A 23,038-nucleotide genomic window follows, 5' to 3' on the forward strand; every position below is an offset into this window, starting at 1 on the left:
CTCTATTCCAAGAGAACCAAGTGTCAATTCAAAGTGTCTATGCCACATAAATAAATCAGAAGTTCTAAGAATAATAAAAACAATGAGGAATAAAATATCTTCAGGAAATGACAAAGTACTGACTTCAGTCATAATGAAATGTGCTAGTGTCACATTAGAACCACTGTCACATGTCACAAATATATCATTATCAAAAGGAATGTTCCATAAAGACTAAAAATTTCAAAAATAAAATCACTATTCAAAAACGGCAACATATGAGGGTCGTTTGAAAAGTTCTTGGAACGGAATAGAAAAAAGTAATTACATCACTGAAACATTTTTTATTTTTCAATGTAGTCTCCTTGTACATTAATGTGCCTGGTTCAACACCTTGATGTCATTTGCCATCTCATTAAAGCAGTGACAGTTATAAAACAGTCCACTAAGGACATAATATGGATGTCGCATCAATCTATATGTACCTGAAAATGGCAATAAAGCTGAAAAGTCTGTTGTAAATAAGCAGCTATTTGGTGCATCTACTCCAATAATCATATTGTTATCAGACCTATATTACGGTGCTGGCCTTAAAGAAGAAAAGCTGTAATAGTAGTTTGTCATTAAAAATTTGAATATTGCTCCCTTATGTGAAGACAATTTTTTATTTCTTTTATCTCTGCTGGAAGTTTGTTGTACAATTTAGTACCTTGAATGTTTGTTTGTCTCTGTACTACAGTCTTGTTTACTCCATTTACATGGATATCATTGTACATTCTTGTATTATGTGAATGCAGATCTGAGTTGGTTTTCAAATTCTCAATGGACCTTTTTATATCAATTACACTTTTTTGTACGTAGAGGCATGGTATAGGTAGAATATGTGACTGTTCAAATAACTGCTTGGAGAGTGTTAGCTTTGAAAAACTGGTAATAATTCTAAGAGCTTTTCCTTGTAGTGTGAATGTGGTTTTTAAATTTGTCTTATAATGATCCCAGGCAGTGAGCACATAAGTAATGTATGTGAATGTAAGCAAAGTGGACAATTCTGCTATGCTGTTTACTAGATACATTACTAATAACACATAGTGAAAAACAAGTAGAACTTAACTTTTTAATGAGATAGTGGATGTGGGCTTTCCAGTGTAAATTTTCATCTATATCAACAACTAAAAATTTTGTGACAGCTACTCTCTTAATTTTTTTATTTTTTATTCTGAAGTGTAGGTCATTTTGTGACTTTTTGTTTTCCTGTGATGAGTATAATTAGTTTTTGAAATATTAAAGATTAACTTGCTAATTTAAAATCATTTTTTTAAATATTTCAAAACTCTAGTTGCAGATGTTGGCAAGATCTGGTTTATATCAGTTACAACAACATTTTTATCATCAGAAAACAGTGTTATATGAGTACCATTAATTGGAATCTCAGTGTCTTTTACATAAATTAGAAATAAGGGAGGTCGGAGAATACATCCCTGTGATACTCCACCTGGTACACTCTGAAAATCAGATCTGTAAGTGTATATGGTACATCTAGATTGATGTGACATCCATATTATGTCCTTAGTGGACTGTTTTATAGCTGTCACTGCTTTAATGAGATGGTAAATGACATCAAGGTGTTGAAAATAAAATGTTAATTATGACTTGACACCAATTTGACAGTTCAACTCTTACAATACTGTGTTTTTATCCCCATTACCCCTATTACACTGCTACTACAATGTAAATGAATACCTGCAATAACCTAGTGACAAATAATCATATTCATGTACTACATGCCATAGTCAGTGTTTGTTATAAACTGAATTAGCAATTTGAACAGAATTGTTATGACTATTATGTGTTTTTATGTGAATGTCAACTAAGTATTCCAGGTAAAATAGTTTCCATTTTCATAATTAATCAATGTTGCATGTGCAATTTTAAATTTGAGGTTGTATAGGCTACTGTGCACCCTTGTATTTGTAGGAGATATATATATATATATATATATAGAGAGAGAGAGAGAGAGAGACTTACCAAACAAAAGCGCTGGCAGGTCGATAGACACACAAACATACACACAAAATTCTAGCTTTCGCAACCAACGGTTGCCTCGTCAGGAAAGAGGGAAGGAGAGGGAAAGACAAAAGGATTTGGGTTTTAAGGGAGAGGGTAAGGAGTCATTCCAATCCCGGGAGCGGAAAGACTTACCTTATGGGGAGAAAAGGACAGGTATACACTCGCACACACACACATGTCCATCCGCATATACACAGACACAAGCAGACTTCTAGGAAAATGTGGTTCATCTGTAAAGAAGGCCGCATTTAGGGCACTGGTGTAACCTATTCTTAAGTGCTGCTCAAGTGTTTGGGATCCATACCAGGTCAGATTAAAGGAAGACATTGAATCATTTCAGATCCAGGCTGCTAGATATTTGTCACTGTTAAGTTTCAACAACACACAAGTGTTATGGAGATGCTTTGGGAACTCAAATAAGAATCCCTTGAGGGAAAGAAATACTCTTTTTGAGGAATACTATTGAAAATTTTCTGTATATTGGCACCTGTGTGTCAAGCATCATAGGATTCAATCTCCTGCATTCCCTCTTATACCAAAAATCCTAATATGTCTATTAAAGTTTTATCATCTACACAGTAAAATGCATTTGTTAGATCCATAGATATTCCTAAACATTTATTTGTAGAGTCTACATAGGTCATGACATTATTGATAAGATATATGATTATCTCTATGGTGCATTTATCTTTCTAGAAATCAAATTTGTTCTTGTGGATAAACATGCTGTTTGCCATGAGACCACCATGGTCCATAGCAGAGCCATACAATGATGCTGTGTGCTGACTGACAGCCACAGCAGAGCCTTTATGCCTGACACCATGGCTTAGCCTGGTGTGGTGGGGAAACATCCATCACTAAACATGTGGTAGTCAATGTGTTAATTCACATTTCATTGGAAATGCTATGAGTGTCTGTGCATAACCTGATTCAAATATTTTGAATATGACTGGTAGATGAGCTATGGATTTCGCTTCTTATGTATTGGTTTCATCAGAGCTGACTTTAAGCAATTTGGAAATGATTCCTTCCAGGAATGATGTGTTCATTAGTTGTATAAGAGGATTCTGGAGTTCCTGTGTGCAGTATTTCATTTCAATAGATGTTATTTCAACAGTTCACCATGATTTTGTTTTATGTTTCTTATTCTCTGTATTATTTCATTTTCTGTCTCTGGAAACAGTGTCATAGGTTTTTCCTTGGAGCAGATAAATATTTTCTGTGTGTTATTGTTTTTAGCAATTGATTGTTCTCTTAGTTTTCGGCCTATTGTGGCAAAATGATTATTGATGAGATTTATGATATTATTCTTTTTTTTTTTTTTTTTTTTTTTTTTTGCTGATTATAAACTGCATTTTGCTATGTTCATGTGATTTTGGGGCTTTACTATTTGTGTCTGTAATAGACCAGCACCTTTATTGTTAACACTACTTATGTGATGTTCTACATCTAGTTGTTTGACTTCTTGCAGTAGTTTGGCATGTACTTTTTTATACTTTCAGTAAAAATTTCAGTGATGTTGAAAACTTTAGTTTTATACATCCTGTGTAATGTATTCATCTTGTTCCTAGAGATCAAAATACATCTTTTATGATTTTTTGTTTTTATTGGTGATTTTGGTGTTATTTTTCTGTTTTCTGTTGCCTTAATAGAAATCTCATTTAGTACATTTGTTTCAGTTCTTATAAGGAATTATTAACTTTTTAGCTCAACAGATATAAAAGATAATCAGAATGCTTTGTTTTAAGTTATTTGTTCACTGTCATGTAATACATTTTACCAGTCAAAATTCACATATGGCTGGGAGAGTGGTGTGCTGACAACATGCCATTCCATATCTGCATACAGTCATTCCTGTGGGCTGAAGATGACATGGCAGCCGGATGGTACCATTGCGCCTTCATGGCCTGTTCGGGTGGAGTTTAGTTTAGTTTAGTTTAGCTAAAGCGCAGCCTCATTATGAACGCTATTCTTGAACATGGGGTGAGCTGGTTGACGTTCATAAGCAGCTAGAAATGGCGCTGACTACTGTCAAACAATTGGGAACTGCTGCAAGTCAGCGTGTTTGAGGTGTCGCAGCTAGGGCGCGATCGCCAATTTGTCTATTAAAGCTTTCTTGTATGAATGTATGTGGGCTCCAGTGCAAGCAGTCAGAATCTTATACAATCTGCAATGGGCGAGCTGTGTCCTGCAGATATGCGTCATGACCATATGGTGTGACTGCAGCATATTAAAGTAGCAGAGAGGCACTTACAGAGTAGTTACATCCTCTGGAAATATAAAAATTAATAACTGATCTAGAAATAACCTGAGGAGCTTCATATTACATTAATAACCTTCTGTTGTGTAAAGGAACAACTGTCAAAATCTGAAGTCAATAATGGTCATAATTTGGAAGTAACAAAAGAAAGGAAAAGCTAGTAAGAAATGTAATTATCTGACACTTAAAAAACTAAATCAATATATCACTGTGACTATTTGAAAATATATGATTACACCTTCAGTGTTTAGATACAAATTTGGAAAGTTCTCATTTTAGAAAACCTTTCATAATTTTGCTGTAGTAATGAATGTAAGAATTTCAAGTAGATATTTATGTTTTGTGTTAGGGTGACTGTGAAAGAGAGTGCTTGTGTGAGTGTATGTGGCACATTTGCCAGTATTTAATTTTCAGTTTGTAATTCTCTATAGGAACTTGCAAGTGTTACAGCTTTGTATCATGGGGATGAATCCACCAGTGGTTCCCCTATTAGTGGATGACAGATGTCCAAGCATGTTTGAATATGTAAGAGACAGCCAGAACATTCACGACTATATAGTTAAATTCCAGACGTAAAGTACAGCTTAAAGTTTATTTCATTTTATTTGTTTAACAAGAGAGTTTTGAGTTGCTTATTTTAATGACGTCAATGAGCTGAGAGCTATGGTTGGTTCTTGCTAGATTTTGGCGTGAGCCATGCCCTGAAAGTCAGTTCTGATTGGCCGTAATTCTGAACAGCCAATAAGAAGTGAGATGGTTTGCCACCTAATGCATGAGATAGAGGTGCTTGTAGAGGCAGAGAGAGAAGAAGGAAGTGGTGGACTAGCTTTTGAAGGAGCTGGACATGCCGAAAGTGTTCAAATGCACTATGTGTAAAATGAAGTGATATTGTGAGTTCCACGTTTTGGTACAGTGATAAAGGTAGCTGGTGTTTACCATTAACTATTTGTAAAATTTTAAGAGTTGAGAGATATTTTGTTCTGGAGATAATCGCGTGTGTAAACTTTGAACCAAAAGTGTGGCGGTAATAAGTAATTTTTTTTTTTTTTACTGAGTATTTATGGTGAGCAAAATCTTTATTTAATAACAACCACTGAATGCCAAGTTCTGGCTGTATGAGTGTGACAAGGACTGTGAGCAGGAACTTTAGTGATTTGAACACATGTGGGCTGATGAGCTTGCTTAATAGCAATAAAAAAAATCCTAATGCAAGTTTAAAAGGACCTTTGAACTTAGAAATTTGAACAGCAACCCATTTCCAATTTATTCTTTAGATTTCACAAGACTATTTTCAGCTTTTTGTACTTGTAGCAGCCTCTGAAATGTAGTTATGAAATCTTAGTTTCTTCAACACTGCTTTTCTGAGATCTCTTAAGTAGCTGCAGTCAGGAGTTATGTGTGCATATCTGCAGCAGTATCAAGGTAGATGGATAATTTATGTTGCAGAACCACCATTGATGTGCAAAAGAGTGTGTTATGTTGCAGTTGGTGCTGGATTCGTTGGGAAACAACATTAGTAAAGTTAGCGGAGGTAGGCGACTTTCTAGCAAAGCAGAAGTGTTGGGATAATTGGACTGTGAAAAAGTGCTTGTGAATAAATAGGAACTGTGAAAGAACAAATATTATGAGTGAACTATCGCCACATGGATAGCCCATGAACTGTGATTGCAATTGCCGTGATTTGCGGTTATATCTCGCCGACTGGAGTAGCAGATAGCGGCAACTTCATGCAGACCACAAGCTATGAGAGACGACGTGACACCAGCAACAAAAGAAGTTGGCAGCGCTGAACTGAGTGGTGGCCCGTAAACTGGTACTACGGCTCAGCGCATGGTGGTCGGACCCGCAGTTACAGCTAGCTGTGTTGGAGACATCAGAAGTGCAGAGTTAAGTAGTGTGCTCTTTAAAACTTTTGCACAGACATTGAATAAAATGGGTGAAAGTAAGCAGACATGTGTAAAGGACGAGCTGAAGGTAGAGTTGGAGAAAGAATAAGGGGAAGAAGTTAATGATTCCATCAGCTTTAGTTTGGATGTATCACAACCAAATTTTAGTAGTAGTTTCTCAGATTCATTATATGGTAATTATGGATCGCAGGGGGAACAGAATGTATCAGACCCCAGTGTTTCAGACCTACCTGTTGTGGTAGCTAATATTGATCAGGAAATTGTGTCAGTCAATGATGGGGTGAAAGATAGTGAAGAAGGAATGTTAATGAATCTATTGACAAAAAAAGAGTGGGTTAGATTCTAATATGACAAAAATGGGTACGTTATTAAGTGATGAGATGGAACCCGAAATAAGTAAAATGCGGTCTGATATTAATACAAAAATGAGTGGGTTAGATTCAAAAATGAGTAATATGGGTGTTGAAATAGAATCTAAACTGGATAAAAAAATTTCAGATGCAAGAGAATTTTGGAAGAATGACATGGCAGTGCTTAACAATAATGTAAAAATTGAAATCAATCAGGTTAAACAGGAATATACACAATCTATTGTTAAAGTAAAAAGTGAATTAACAACACAGATCGAACAAGTTACTGATGACCGCCAACAGTTTAAAGTGCACGTTAAATCAGTGATAGCCAAGGCTCGTGAACATATCAAAGGGGTGGAAAACTATGGTGAAATACACAGAATTAGAATATAAATTGAAAGAAAGTAAAAATAAGTGATAAAAACTTGGGGCACAGGTAATAAATAGTCACTGGCTTGGAAACCCATCTTAATCAATTCAGTAACAGTGTGAATGAGCGACTGTGTGAGTATGACTGTGGAATAACAAAAGTAGAACAGTGTGTTACTAACAGTAGTGGTAGCATTATTTCTAGTGGAATAATGGAATCCACTGAGATTGCTTGTGCCACACCTCATCAGTTTCTCAAGTTTGATCCAAATAAAAGTGTACATCCACATGAATTTTGGAATGAATTTGAGGATATCTTGCCTAAAGTGTGGAGTGATAAGCAGAAAATCAGGTTTATTACTTCTAACTCAATGGGGGAGGCAAGAATCTGGGGAAACTGGGCCTCAGATAAATATAATAAGTTACAGGAATTTAAGCAAGCTTTCTTTAAAGAGTACTGGGGAAAGCATAAACAAATGGATGTGCTAAATCAGTTTTGGTCTGGGGAAAATATGACCCCAAGAATGAATGGATAAAAAGATATGTACAGAGGTGGGTAACTACTCTATCCTATCTTAGTACTAAGGTAGAAACTGAACAAATAGTTATGGGGGTAGAAAATAAGCTACCTTGTTATTGGAAGAATAAGATTATATCTGCACCTAGAGATAATGTAGGTAAATTCATTCAATATCTTGAATGTGTAAATCTATACTAAAAGAGGAGGACAGCATGAGGATAGAGTATCAACATCCTGTTAGGCAGAATGAAAATCAAGCTGAGGTAAACATAAACAGAATGAGTGTACAGAGAGGAAATGGGTACCGAGGTCAGTCACGAGGGAGAGGCTGGACATATGATAATCGGATCAGTGATGGAGGTCAGTATGGCGACTGTAGACAGCTGCCAGGATATGATGCAACCAGCTGGCAGAGGACGTCAGTTAGCGGTGACGTACCTCAACAGGATAACTCCTAAGAGTCTATGAGAAGGCTGGCGCTCATGGACAACAGCATTACCAGTTGAACCCACTGGCAAAACCATTTGTAAGAATGGCACCAGTAGAACCACCTAGTATTAATGTGGTCACTAAAAAAGAAGGGGATAATAACTGGGAGCAGCAAGAGGCAAGAGAACTAACCAATGTAGAGTTAAGGGAGCACAGTAGTAGTAACACCTGTAATAAGAACACAGTTGTAGGGGAGATAAGTACTAATAATAAGGTTTTGAATCAGGAGGTGGAAGTAAATCTGCATGGCGAAACAGAGGAGGAACTGTCTGACAATTGTGGCATCAATAATAGAGCAAGGGTCGAAGGGGTGCTTGATAGGTTATTTGAAGTAATAGAGAGTAGTGAAGAGGAGGAGGAAAAGGAAGAAGAGGAGGAAATATATAATGCTGATGACACCTGGTATAGGGTCGCAGAAACAGAGGTAAATACAGAAAGGGAAATACTAGAAAGATGTTTCAATTTAGCGATAGTGGACAGACTGGTAGGAGCTGCCACTAGTAGTAATAATATTAAGCATGAGGAAGACCCAGTAAACATAAATATGATATCCACACAGAACATAGGTTTTGACAGAAGGGAAACGGTGCAGGATTTACTAGACAAGGTAGAACCTGCAAACAAAAGAGAGTACGTAGGACAGCCTATAATAAAGATAAGTGTTTTTGATGAAAATGTAAAGTGTTTGATTGATGCAGGATCAGATGTGTGTGCTGTGTTCCAAAATTTGTTAGTGAATTCCCAGCAAATAAGCAAGTAGTAAGGATGCCAGTAAGTGGCCTAAATATAATTGTAGCAACGGGAAAAACCATAAAGGTGGTGAAGCAAGAAATATTTCTACCCATAGTGGTAAAGGGGGTAGCAGTTAAGTAGAATTTCTTAGTAATTAGGGGACTAAATGCTGATATACTGGAGGGTCCCAATTTTCTTAGTAAACATGAAGGATGGGTAAATTTTGGGACCAATGATGTAATGATAAGAATTAATGGTAACTTTATCACTATACCATTCATAGGTAAGAGACCAAGTGAGGATGAAGAACTAAATGACTTGCCAATCCATATTTGTTGGACAACAAAACTAATGGAAGGCTATAATGAGTATGGTGGAAGTGAAGAAGAGGATCCGTCTGAGCTGGATAGTGTCAGAGCTAGGATCAATGATAAATTGCTAGAATTAAGTGACCTAGATGAGGGACAAAGAAATGACCTAAGACAAATTTTGACTGAGCATATAGGAGTATTTTCTGATCACCCAGGTCTAGTTAAAGATTACGAGTGTTTTTTGACAGTGAAAAAGGATGCCCATTTTTTCAAAAAACTGTTAGCAGTTCCTGAGGTGCACAAGGAAGCAGTGCGGGGCCTGATTCAGAATATGCTAGAGTGGGGGATCATTGAAAGAGCAATAAGTGTTTATAGTACCAAAGAAGGATGGCTCGATCAGATTAGTATTAGATGTTAGAGCCTTGAATAAGATGTCACAGGTCTTAGGGGACCAATTGTTAAGAAGAGTAACTGTGTATGTAGATAACGTTTTAATATGGACTCCTACTTGGGAAGAACATTGTTTGTTACTAGATGAGGTATTGAAAGCAACTTAAATGGGGAGAATGAAGTTAAAATTAGATAAGACAGAATTTGTTAAGAAGGAGGTCAAATTCTTGGGGCATGTAGTAAGTGGAGAAGGTGTTATGCCTGATCCAAAGAAAATGAAAGCTATCTGACACTATGCTGCACCAGCAACACGCAAAGCACTGAAGGCAATGTTTGGTCTGTTTGGTTTTTACAGAAAATTTATGTCTAGTCAACTGTTTAATGCACCTTGCTTAAGAGAACTGTTAAAGAAAAATGTAGTGTATAAGTGGACTATTGAATGTCAGAAGACCTTCAAAGATCTAAAAGAAGCCTTAGATAATAGTCAAGTTTTAAGCCACCCAGATTTTTCATAACCATTCCGTCTTGGATCTGATGTCTGTGGATATGGATTAGGAGTTGAACTGTTTCAGATTGAGAAAGAAGGAGAAGAAGAAGTACACAAAATCATTGCTTTTGCAAGCAGGTCCCTTCAACAAGCAGAAAAGAACTACAGTATATCCGAATCAGAAGCTTTAGCTGTAATTTTTGGCTTACAAAAATTCGAGAAGTACCTTTTAGGACATGAGATTTTAATTTTCACTCACCATAATGCACTCACTCACCTGTCAACTTAAGCATGGTAGATTAAGGAGATGGTCCCTGTATCTACAACAGTTTAAGTATAAGATGATCTACGTGAAGGGTTCGGAGAACATTGTGGTGGACGCCTTATCAAGAAGTGTAAAAGACAATGGACAGGGAGTGAATTCCATCTGTAATAGAGAATGTATTGAAGTGTTGTTAGCAGTTATGCAGTTGCAGGATGAAGGCTTGATCAAATGTATTTGTAAGAATCTGTGAAGGGAGCAAAACCAAGATGACAATATCAAACTAGTAAAAAGCAGAATAGGTCATCCTGATTTTTCAAAACTATCTGTATACTATAAGGTGCATAAAGATGTCTTATTTAGGCATAGGAAAAATACGTAGGAGAACTGGAAAATTTGTTTCCCAGAACAGCATGTAGATGCATTAATTGAATATATACTCTGCAAGTATGGACAATATGGGGCTCATGAGTGCATAGCTAAGTTGAGTGAAGTGGTGATATTTAACAACATGTGGAAAAAGGTTCAACAGTGGTTAGTCATGTGATTCGTGTCAGAAAGTCAGAGCCAACAATAAAATTAGTCAAGGTCAGATGTATTCTGTAGAACCACAGAATCGATAGTATTTGGTAGCAGTGGATTTATTCGACCTGCTACCAGTGTCACGAGGTGGCTGTGAGTATGTTTTTGTAATGGTAGATGGTTTTTCCAAGTACATTAGATTTTACCCTATCAAGAAAGCTAATTCTAAACTAATAATAAGCAAATTGGAAAAGAATTACTTTGTAAATATAGGAGTGCCTAAAGCTGTCTTAACTGACAATGGGCCACAATTTATTTCTAAGAGGTTTGAGGAGTACTTAAAACAATGTGGGGTAGAGCATATTAAGGTCTCAGCATATTTTCCTCAAGGTAATATGCGTGAGAGGATCATGAAGGAACTAAACCGATTATGTAGGACTTACTGCCACAAGAAACATTCTGCGTGGGCCAACTGCATAGAGTATTTTGAGGATGTCATTAACCATCTTAAACATGAAGCCACTGGATTTGCACCTGTAGAACTAATGTGTGGAATTAGGCCAAATAACATCTTGTTTGATCTTGTAGAATTCCCTAGTCATACTGATTTAGCTATGGAAGAAAAGAAGAAACTAGCATGTGTTACTATAAGGAAGAAGGCACTGGAAAGAAAGAGGAGACATGATGCTAGAGCTAATCCTACTAGCTTCCAAATAGGTGATCTACTTTTAATAAAGACCAAGGAAAAATCAAAAAAGCTTACCTCGGGAACCAAAAAGTTTACTGACGAGTATGTGGGTCCATTTAGCATAATAGAGAAACCTCACCATAATGCTTACCAATTTGAATTTGTTAAGTCTCATGAGCTGCTAGGCTTAAGAAATATTATTGATCTAAAGAGATATGTACAAAAAAGAGACATAGCCAGGAGTAACTAACAACCTCAGAGGGCTTTGCACTCTTTGCAAGGCTAAGTGTTTGACGAACAGTAGGACTCGAGTTAATGACAATGCTGCTTAATTTTCATTTCGTGTTGTCATTCTTCCTCTTCATCATTCAGAACTTTTGACTGTCGTCTTTTCTTCTTCACTATAGTAATATTAAGTAAGAGAGCTAAGTGCTGTTGAAACATCAGAAGGTTGTTATTGTAAGAAGAAAGGAAAAATATTTACAGAACAGCAAGGCTTGCTGTAAGACAATGGTAATATTGCTCAGGAAGAGATGAATTATGTAAGCAAATTTAGACATGGAGGTACTGGGTACCCTCAGAAGGGGTTATATTTCATGTAAGGAAGTATTTACAAAGCAGCAAGGCTGACTGTAAGACAGTGGTAATGAATAAACAAATGAGTGAGTGGCAAGGTGTTGCCCACTAATTGTAATAAACAAAGAGATATAATGTGGTTAAAAAAAAAGGGATCAAACTTTAGAAACAGGTGGAAGTGCAAACAAGAGGCATAAGAAAGGACCTAAAGTAACCAAGAATAGATATGTACGTAATTAACCATCACTAATCTGAGTGAATGTGGTATGGATATGACTATGTAATAAATACTGAATGTGACTGGAGGAACCTGATGTTGTAGTTGTGAGACATTGAAGCTGAGCAGTAAAAGAGCTAGTTTGTGAAACCTGATGTGAATGTTATTGTAACAGAGCAGTAAAAGGCTGGCTTGAGAAATCCTAAATAGACTTTAGTAAATAGTAAAATGTGACTATGGGAATCTGACATGTTGAAGTGCCACAGAAGTTGGCAGAACTATTTTCAAGATTAGTGGTTTTAAGAAATGTTTTGTATATAAGTCTTGTCAGCTTTTGTTTTTCTTATACATATAGATTATAAATGAGCATGTTTGAAAACCACACAGTTGAATGGAAGATAGTTTCAATATTTGGTTATGATGATGACTCTTATGAGGGTCACGGTAGTTGGCAAGAACTAAAGTTATGGAGAAGGTGTTGAAGCCACAGAGGTTGCAACGATTCACAGTGGATTCATTAATAATTTGTATTTCTGTGTGTATTATATTTAAGTAGGTATATATGTTAGGTTTACAGGACTACAGGAGAGGGCCTGGAGGAAATTTGTTTAACGAATTTTTTTTTTTAAAAAAAGGTAATGTGTTATGCAGGAGTGGAGAGCCACAAGCATTGGCTGGAATTTGATGTTTATTTGTGTAATGATTTTCAGAAGTAATTTGTATATAAAATTGTAACAGTAACTTGCTTGATTGATTGCAGTGAGATTTTGAAGAAAACATTAATAGTCAATGTGCCACTTTGGTACTGCTTGATGGAAAGTTAGTTCACTTTTTGCTAAAAAGATTATCAGTAACTGTAATTATGGAAAAAGGTTACGCTGTGACATGAGAAAGTAGATTTATTCAGAAAAAGTCATTGAAAGAAGGATTAGGTTAAGAAGTGGCCATTAAGGATGGGATTTAAAGCCAGCTGAATTTTTCAGGTGCGCTGACATGATAGAGAGATAGCATGAGACTCGTAGAGACCTCCAAAGCCGGACTGAGTTGGACAACAAGTGCCAGCAAAGTGAGGGGTGTAAGTGTTCATAGGTAGATGCTCCCCAAAGCGATGTTGTTGTTAGTGTGCATGGGACGCACGAAGAGTAAAATGTTGTTACCCAGATGCTCACCAAAGTGATGTGTAAAGAAGAAAAAGCAATGTTATAAAATATGAAGATTGTAGGTGTTGTTTCTTTTTCAGCAATTTGTAAAATTTTGTGAAAATTGCATTTGTTTTTCTTTACATCGAACGATGATGCAATAAGTATGTTTAGAATTAATTGATTGTAGGTCATCAGCCCTAGATAATAATGAATAATGTATAACCATAAATAACAATGTCATATATTAATACTTACGAAAGTTAAAGTGAATTCGAGCTTGAAAGAATCAGATTAGGTAGGGTAAAAGCTTATTAGAAAAATTTGTAAGAAACAAAAACAGTTTAAGAGGTTAAAATTTTTTAGTTCCTCAGGAGGTATGAGGCACTGCAGCTAAGGTGTGATCGCCAATTTGCCTATTAAAGCTTTCTTGTATGAATGTATGTGGGCTCCAGTGTAAGCAGTCAGAATTATATACAATCTGCAAAGGGCGAGCTGTGTCCTACAGATGTGCGTAATGACCATATGGCGTGACAACAGCATATGAACGTAGCGGAGAGGCACTTACAGAGTAGTTTCATTCTCTGGAACTATAAAAATTAATAACTGATCTAGAAATAACCTGAGGAACTTCATATTACATTAATAACCTTCTGTTGTGTAAAGGAACAATCGTCAAAATCTGAAGCCAATAACTGTCATAATTTGGAAGTAACAAAAAAAAGAAAAAGCTAGTAAGAAATGTAATTATCTGACTCTTAACAAACTATATATATATATATATGGTTATAATAGAAGGAAACATTCCACGTAGGAAAAATATACCTAAAAACAAAGATGATGTGACTTACCAAATGAAAGTGCTGGCAGGTCGACAGACACACAAACGAACACAAACATACACACAAAATTCAAGCTTTCGCAACAAACTGTTGCCTCATCAGGAAAGAGGGAAGGAGAGGGAAAGACGAAAGGATGTGGGTTTTAAGGGAGAGGGTAAGGAGTCATTCCAGACCCGGGAGCGGAAAGACTTACCTTAGGGGGAAAAAAGGACGGGTATACACTCGCACACACACATATATATATATATCAAACGGGAAAGCGCTAGCGCTGGTAGATAGACACAATAAAAAAACACAAACACACACACAAAATCACAAGCTTTTGCAACCAACGGTTGCTTCGTCAGGAAAGAGGGAAGGAAGTCCAATCTCGGGAGTGGAAAGACTTACCTTAGGGTATTTTTCCCGTTTGGTAAGTCATGCAATCTTCATTTTTAATATATTTTTCCCTTGTGGAATGTTTCTTTCTATATATATAGAAAGAAACATTCCACATGGGAAAAATATACCATGACTATATATATAATGTTAATAGTTCACCAACTGTGACTATTTGAAAAGATATGATTACACCTTCAGTGTTTAGATTCAAATTTGGAACGTTCTCATTTTAGAAACCCTTTCATAATTTTGCTGTAGTAATAACTTTAAGAATTTCAAGTAGATATTTATGTTTTGTGTTAGGGTGAGTGTGAAAGAGAGTACTTCTGTGAGTGTATGTGGGACATTTGCCAATATTAAACATTCGCGACTATATAGTTGAATTCCAGACGTAAAGTACAGCTTAAAGTTTATTTCATTTTATTTGTTTAACAAAAGAGTTTTGAGTTGCTTATTTTAGTGACGTTCTTGCTAGATTTTGGCACATGCCACGCTCTGAAAGTCAGTTCTGATTGGCCGTAATTCTGTACAGCCAATAAGAAGTGAGATGGTTTGCCACCTAATGCATGTGACAGAGGTGCTTGTAGAGGCAGAGAGAGAAGAAGGAAGTGGTGGACTAGCTTTTGAAGGAGCCGATCATACTGAAAGTGTCCAAACACATTATGCGTAAAATGAAGTGATATTGTGACTTCTGTGTTTTGGTACAGTGATAAAGGTAGCTGGTGTTTACCATTAACTATTTGTGAAATTTTAAGAGTAGAGAGATATTTTGTTCTGGAGAAAATCACGTGTGTAAACTTTGTAGCAAAAACGTGGCAGTACTAAGCAATTTTTTTTTTTTTTTACTTAGTATTTATGGCTAGCAAAAACTTTATTTAAAGACAACCACTGAATGCCGAGTCAAAAATAAATAGCAGTTTATTGACTGTGTTACTCTCATAAATGATTTCGGAATTGGATAGGAAATGTTCTGGTTGTTTTAGAGTGACAAGGACTGATAAGGAACTTTAATGATTTGAACACAAGTGGGCTGATGATCTTGCTTAATGGCAATAAAAAAATTCCTAATGCAAGTTTAAAAGGACCTTTGAACTTAGAAATTTGAACAGCAACCCATTTCCAATTTGTTCTTTAGGGTTCACAAGACTATTTTCAGATTTTTGTACTTACAGCAGCCTCCGACGTGTACTTCTGAAATCTCAGTTTCTGCAACACTGCTTCTCTGAGATCTCTTAAGTAGCTGCAGTCAGGAGTTATGGGTGCAGATCTGCAGCAGTATCAAGGTAGGTGGACAATTTATGTTGCAGAACCTCCGTCGAGGTGAGAAAGAGTGCGTTAAGTCGCATGTTGGAAGAGCTCCCAAGAGTCCTGTACCTGTGGTACCAGTACCAAAGGTACCTCAATTACTGTTCTCTCCTGTGGATCCTGTCTCCTCTATAGAAAGTATGGGATCCGTCAATACTTGTCCACTTGACTGCGAGTGGCATTTCAGTGGTAGATCTAGGCATCCATTACAGTGTGATTGGAGACCAGGGAGGACTCAGAGTATTATACCAATCCCCCTAACAAACAAGTTCATGGTGCTGTTTTTCACTACATCTACATCTACATGATTACTCTGCAATTCACATTTAAGTGCTTGGCAGAGGGTTCATTGAACCACAATCATACTATCTCCCTGCCATTCCACTCCCCATCAACGCGTGGGAAAAACAAACACTTATACCTTTCTGTTCGAGCTCTGATTTCTCTTATTTTATTTTGATGATCATTCCTACCTATGTAGGTTGGGCTCAACAAAATATTTTCCCATTCGGAAGAGAAAGTTGATGACTGAAATTTTGTAAATACACTCCTGGAAATTGAAATAAGAACACCGTGAATTCATTGTCCCAGGAAGGGGAAACTTTATTGACACATTCCTGGGGTCAGATACATCACATGATCACACTGACAGAACCACAGGCACATAGACACAGGCAACAGAGCATGCACAATGTCGGCACTAGTACAGTGTATATCCACCTTTCGCAGCAATGCAGGCTGCTATTCTCCCATGGAGACGATCGTAGAGATGCTGGATGTAGTCCTGTGGAACGGCTTGCCATGCCATTTCCACCTGGTGCCTCCGTTGGACCAGCGTTCGTACTGGATGTGCAGACCGCGTGAGACGACGCTTCATCCAGTCCCAAACATGCTCAATGGGGGACAGATCTGGAGATCTTGCTGGCCAGGGTAGTTGACTTACACCTTCTAGAGCACGTTGGGTGGCACGGGATACATGCGGACGTGCATTGTCCTGTTGGAACAGCAAGTTCCCTTGCCGGTCTAGGAATGGTAGAACGATGGGTTCGATGACGGTTTGGATGTACCGTGCACTATTCAGTGTCCCCTCGACGATCACCAGTGGTGTACGGCCAGTGTAGGAGATCGCTCCCCACACCATGATGCCGAGTGTTGGCCCTGTGTGCCTCGGTCGTATGCAGTCCTGATTGTGGTGCTCACCTGCACGGCGCCAAACACGCATACGACCATCATTGGCACCAAGGCAGAAGCGAGTCTCATCACTGAAGACGACATGTCTCCATTCGTCCCTCCATTCACGCCTGTCGCGACACCACTGGAGGCGGGCTGCACGATGTTGGGGCGTGAGCGGAAGATGGCCTAACGGTGTGTGGGACCATAGCCCAGCTTCATGGAGACGGTTGCGAATGGTCCTCGCTGATACCCCAGGAGCAACAGTGTCCCTAATTTGCTGGGATGTGGCGGTGCGGTCCCCTACGGCACTGCGTAGGATCCTACGGTCTTGGCGTGCATCCGTGTGTCGCTGCGGTCCAGTCCCAGGTCGATGGGCACGTGCACCTTCCGCCAACCACTGGCGACAACATCGATGTACTGTGGAGACCTCACGCCCCACGTGTTGAGCAATTCGGCGGTACGTCTACCCGGCCTCCCGCATGCCCACTATATGCCCTCGCTCAAAGTCCGTCAACTGCACATACGGTTCACGTCCACGCTGTCGCGGCATGCTACCAGTGTTAAAGACTGCGATGGAGCTCCGTATGCCACGGCAAACTGGCTGACACTGACGGCGGTGGTGCACAAATGCTGCGCAGCTAGCGCCATTCAACGGCCAACACCGCGGTTGCTGGTGTGTCCGCTGTGCCATGCGTGTGATCATTGCTTGTACAGCCCTCTCGCAGTGTCCGGAGCAAGTATGGTGGGTCTGACACACCGGTGTCAATGTGTTCTTTTTTCCATTTCCAGGAGTGTAGATCAGGAACAGCAGAGGTCTGAGGATACTTCCCTGGGGAACACCTGATATCACTTCAGTTTTACTCGATGATTTGCCGTCTATTACTATGAACTGCGACCTTCCTGACAGGAAATCATGAATCCAGTCGCACAACTGAGATGATACCCCATAGGCCCCCAGCTTGATTAGGAGTTGCTTGTGAGGAACGGTGTCAAAAGCTTTCCAGAAATCTAGAAATATGGAATCAACTTGAGATCCCCTGTTGATAGCGGCCATTATTTCCTGCGAATAAAGAGCTAGCTGCGTTGCACAAGAACGATGTTTTCTGAGACCATGCTGATTATGTATCAGTAGGTCGTTCCCTTCGAGGTGATTCATAATGTTTGAATACAGTATATGCTCCAAAACCCTACTGCAAACCAACGTCAATGATATAGGTCTGTAGTTCGATGGATTACTCCTACTACCCTTCTTAAACACTGGTGCGACCTGCGCAATTTTCCAATCTGTAGGTACAGATCTATTGGTGAGCGAGCAGTTGTATTTGATTGCTAAGTAGGGAGCTATTGGATCAGCATAATCTGAAATGAACCTAATCGGTATACAATCTGGACCTGAAGACTTGCCCGTATCAAGCGATTTGAGTTGCTTTGCAACCCCTAAGGTATCTACTTCTAAGAAACTCATGCTAGCAGCTGTTCATGTTTCAAATTGTGGACTATTCCATTCGTCTTCCCTGGTGAAGGAATTTTGGAAAACTGCGTTCAATAACTCTGCTTTAGCGGCACAGTCGTCGCTAACAGTACCATCGGCACTGTGCAGCGAAGGTATTGACGGCGTCTTGCCACTTGTGTACTTTACATACGACCAGAATTTCTTCGAATTTTCTACCAAATTTCGAGACAATGTTTCATTGTGGAACCTATTAAAGGCATCCCGCATTGAAGTCTGTGCCAAATTTAATGTGTCTGTAAATTTTAGCCAGTCTTCAGGCTTTCATGTTCTTCTGAACTTCGCATGCTTTTTCCGTTGCCTCCGCAACAGCATTCGAACCTGTTTTGTGTACCATGGGGGATCAGTTCCATCTCTTACCAATTTATGAGGTATGAATCTCTCAATTGCTGTTGCTGCTATATCTTCGAATTTGAGCCACATCTCATCTACAATTGCATAATCAGTTCGGAAGGAATGGAGATTGTCTCTTAGGAAGGCTTATAGTGATACTTCATCCACTTTTTTAAATAAAATTATTTTGCGTTTGTTTCTGGTGGATTTGGAAGATATGGTATTGAGTCTAGCCACAATGACCTTGTGATCATTAATCCCTGTATCAGTCATGATGCTCTCTATTAGCTCTGGATTGTTTGTGGCTGAGAGGTCAAGTGTGTCTTTGCAACCATTTGCAATTCACGTGGGTTCGTAGACTAACTGCTTGAAATAATTTTCGGAGAAAGCATTTCTGACAATCTTGGAAGATGTTTTCTGCATACCACTGGTTTTGAACAAGTATATTTGCCAACATATCGAGGGAAGGTTGAAGTCCCCACCAACTATAACCGTATGAGTGGGGTATTTATTTGTTACGAGACTCAAATTTTCACTGAACTGTTCAGCAACTATACCATCGGAGTTTGGGGGTTGGTAGAAGGAGCCAATTATTAACTTAGTTCAGCTGTTAAGTATAACCTCCACCCATACCAATTCGCATGGAGTATCTACTTCGACTTCACTACAAGATAAACCACTAGTGACAGACACAAACACTCCACCACCAATTCAGCCTAATCTATCTTTCATGAACACTGTCTGAGACTTCATAAAAATTTCTGCAGAACTTATTTCAGGTTTAGCCAACTTTCTGTACCTATAACGATTTCAGCTTCTGTGCTTTCTATTAGTGCTTGAAACTGAGCCAGTGGGATTCATTTCACATGTTTGGGGAAACGTGTTTTGTGCAGTGCCAAGAGGAGGCAAATGTAAAAGGGTAGGAGTCTATTAATCATCAGCAGTTCAGACATATGGTGAATTTAATGTACCCCTTAGGGAAATGGCAGCAAGAGATACACTCAGCATGTATGCCTGGGGTCCTCATTTAACATGCTGAATAGGCTATTCTGGTAGCCACTGAGGGAACAGAATGCAATCAACTGCAGACTGTGGCGCACATTGGAACAAATGATGCCTGTCATCAGGGCTCCATAGTCATACTTGGATCATTCCAACAACTGCCAGAGAAGGTTGAGAAGCCCAGCCTCACACATGGTGTTTCAACAATTTCCAGCATTGTCCCCAGTACTGATCATGGCCCCTTGGTTCTGAATTTAGAGAAAGGACTGAACCAGAGACTTAAAAAGTTCTATGACAAGAAAGGCTGTGACTTCTTGGACTTGTGACATAGGGTTGAAAACTGTAGCATGCCCCTTACTGGGTCAGGTGTGCACTACACATCAGATTCTGCGACCCAGATAGCTGACTGTGTGCGGGGTGCACACAAGGTTTTTTAGATTAGGCATCTCTCCATCTAATCAAGATAATGATAACTGTAGCAAACCCAGAAGTATTGGTGTAATATCAAAAGAAATACCTCCCAAATGTGAAAGTATTAAAATCCTAATGGTTAACTGCCAAAGCATTCGCAACAAAGTCCCAAAGTTTGAAGTGTTCCCAAAGAGCAGTGAAGCTCTCATAATACTAGGCACAGAAAGCTGGTTGAAACCTGAAATTGATAGCAGTGAAATTTTTGGGGAAAATTTAAGTGTATATTGAAAGGATAGGCTAATGGGAAATGGAGGCAGTGTACTTGTCACAGTAGACAAGAAACTCAAATCCATTGAGACAAAAGTGGAAGCTGCATGTGAGACTGCTTGTGTACAACTCGGTATCAGGGGTGGTCATAAAACTGTAACTGGATCCTTCTGTTGCCCACCAGACTCATCTCCTTATGTAATCAAAAACGTTAGAGAAAACCTCAGTTTGTTGTATGTAAGTTCCCTAATCATACTGTAATCATTGGTGAAGACATTAACCATCCAACAATCAACTGGGAAAATTATAGTTTTGTTAGTGGTGGGTGTGATAAGCCATCCTGTGAAACATTACTAAATGTTTTCTCTGAAAACTACCTAGAAGTAGATAGTTCGGAACCACATTTATGATGGAAATATATTTGACCTAATGGCAAGAAACAGACCTGACCTCTTTGAGGATGTCCACATTGAAACTGGTATCAGTGATCAAGACAATATTGTGGCAACAATGATTACCAAAGTACAACAGGCAACTGAAGCTAACAGAAAGCTATGTTCAAGAAACTAAATAAAAGGTAGGTATTGTCTTATCTCAATGAGGAATTTGAAAGTTTCAGTACAGGGCAAGAGCATGTAGAGGAACCATGGTTGAAGTTTAAAAGAATAGTTGAGCATGCACCAGATAGATATGTACCCTGAAGAACAGTTCACAATGGGAGGATACCACCATTGTATACAGTCACTGCAAAGAAACTTCTAAAGAAAGAGACACTGCTGGATAACAGGTGTAAAACAAAGCATAGGACTCTATAGAGAGAGAGAGAGAGAGAGAGAGAGAGAGAGAGATGCTGAATGAAAAACATTTGGCTGTCCAGAGCGAAATGTGTGAAGCCTTCAATAACTACCATAGCAGAATATTCTCAAATTATCTTTCACAAAATCCAAAGAAATTTGGATTGTATGTAAAGGCTGTTAGTGGCACCAAAGTTAGTGTTCAGTCCCAAGTGAAAGGAACAGGACCTGGAATTGAGGGTAGAAAAGCAAAAGCTGAAATGCTTAACTCTGTTTCCAAATTTTCCTTTACAAAGGACAACCTAAGAGTACTGACCCAGTTTAATTCTCATGCCACTCAAATGATAAGTGAAATCAGTCTCAGTGTCAGTGGTGTTGAGAAACAGCTGAAATCATTAAAATTGAACAAAGATCCAGGGCCCGATGGAATCCCTATCAGACTCTATTTTGAATTTGCAGCTAAGTTAGCCCACCTTCTAACTATAATCTATCATAGATACCCCAAACAAAAAACTGTGCCCTGTAGTTGGAAGAAAGCATAGGTAACACCCATCTACAAGAAGGGCAGTAGAAGTGATCCATAAAACTACCATTCAGTATCTTTGACATTGATTTGTTGTAGAATCTTAGAACATATTCTAAACTCAGGCATAGTGAAGTATCTTGAACAGAATGACCTCCTCCATGCCAACCAGCGTGTATTCTGAAAACACTGATTGTGTGAAACCCAACTAGCACTTTTGTCACATGACGTACTGAAAGCTTTGGACGAAGTCAGTCAGATAGATGAAGTATTTCTTGATTTCCGAAATGCATTTGACTCAGTACCACACCAATGTTTATTTTAAAAAGTTCAATCATATGGGGTATCAAGTGAAATTTATGACTGGTTTGAGATCTTTTTGGTATGGAAGACACAGCATATTATCTTGGATGGGGAGTCATCATCAGATGTAGAAGTAACTTTGGGTGTGCCCTGAAGAAGTGTGTTAGGACCCTTGCGGTTCATGTTGCATATTAATGACCTTGCAGACAATATTAATAATAACCAAGGGTTTTTTTCAGATGATGCAGTTATCTGTAATGAAGTACAGTCTGAAAGAAACTGCATAAATACTCAGTGCAATCTAGATAAGATTTCAAAGTGGGCCAAAGATTGGCAACTTGCTTTAAATTTTCAGAAATCTAAAATCATGCACATCACATAATGAAAAAGCATAGTATCCCATGACTGTAATATCAATGAGTCACATTTGGAATCAACCAACTCCTACAAATATCTGGGTGTAACACTTGTAAAGATATGGAATGGAATGACCACATAGTCTCAGTTGTGGGTAAAGCAGGTGGCAGACTTCAGTTTATTGGCAGAATACTGGGGAAGTACAATCAGTCTACAATGGAGATTGCTTAGAAACTACTCATGCAACCCATTCTAGAATACTGCTCAAGTGCAAAAAATAAATAAATAAATAAATAAATAAATAAAAAAGTTAAAAAAATTATTTTGTGTGAAGAAAACTTACATTAACGTGACACATTCCACATCATTATGAAATGCTGTATTCGTGATCTATGGAACAAGTATTAATGTATGTATGTATGTATGTATGTATGTGGGACCAATACCAAATAGGAATAATAGGGGATATGGAACATATACAGAGAATGGCAGCATGAGTGGCTACAGGTTTGTTTGACCTGTGGGAGAGTGTTACAGTGATGCTGAAGAAATAAAACTGGCATACTCTT

Source organism: Schistocerca cancellata, chromosome 4, assembly GCF_023864275.1.
Source record: "Schistocerca cancellata isolate TAMUIC-IGC-003103 chromosome 4, iqSchCanc2.1, whole genome shotgun sequence".
In the NCBI taxonomy this organism is placed as follows: Eukaryota; Metazoa; Arthropoda; class Insecta; order Orthoptera; family Acrididae; genus Schistocerca; species Schistocerca cancellata.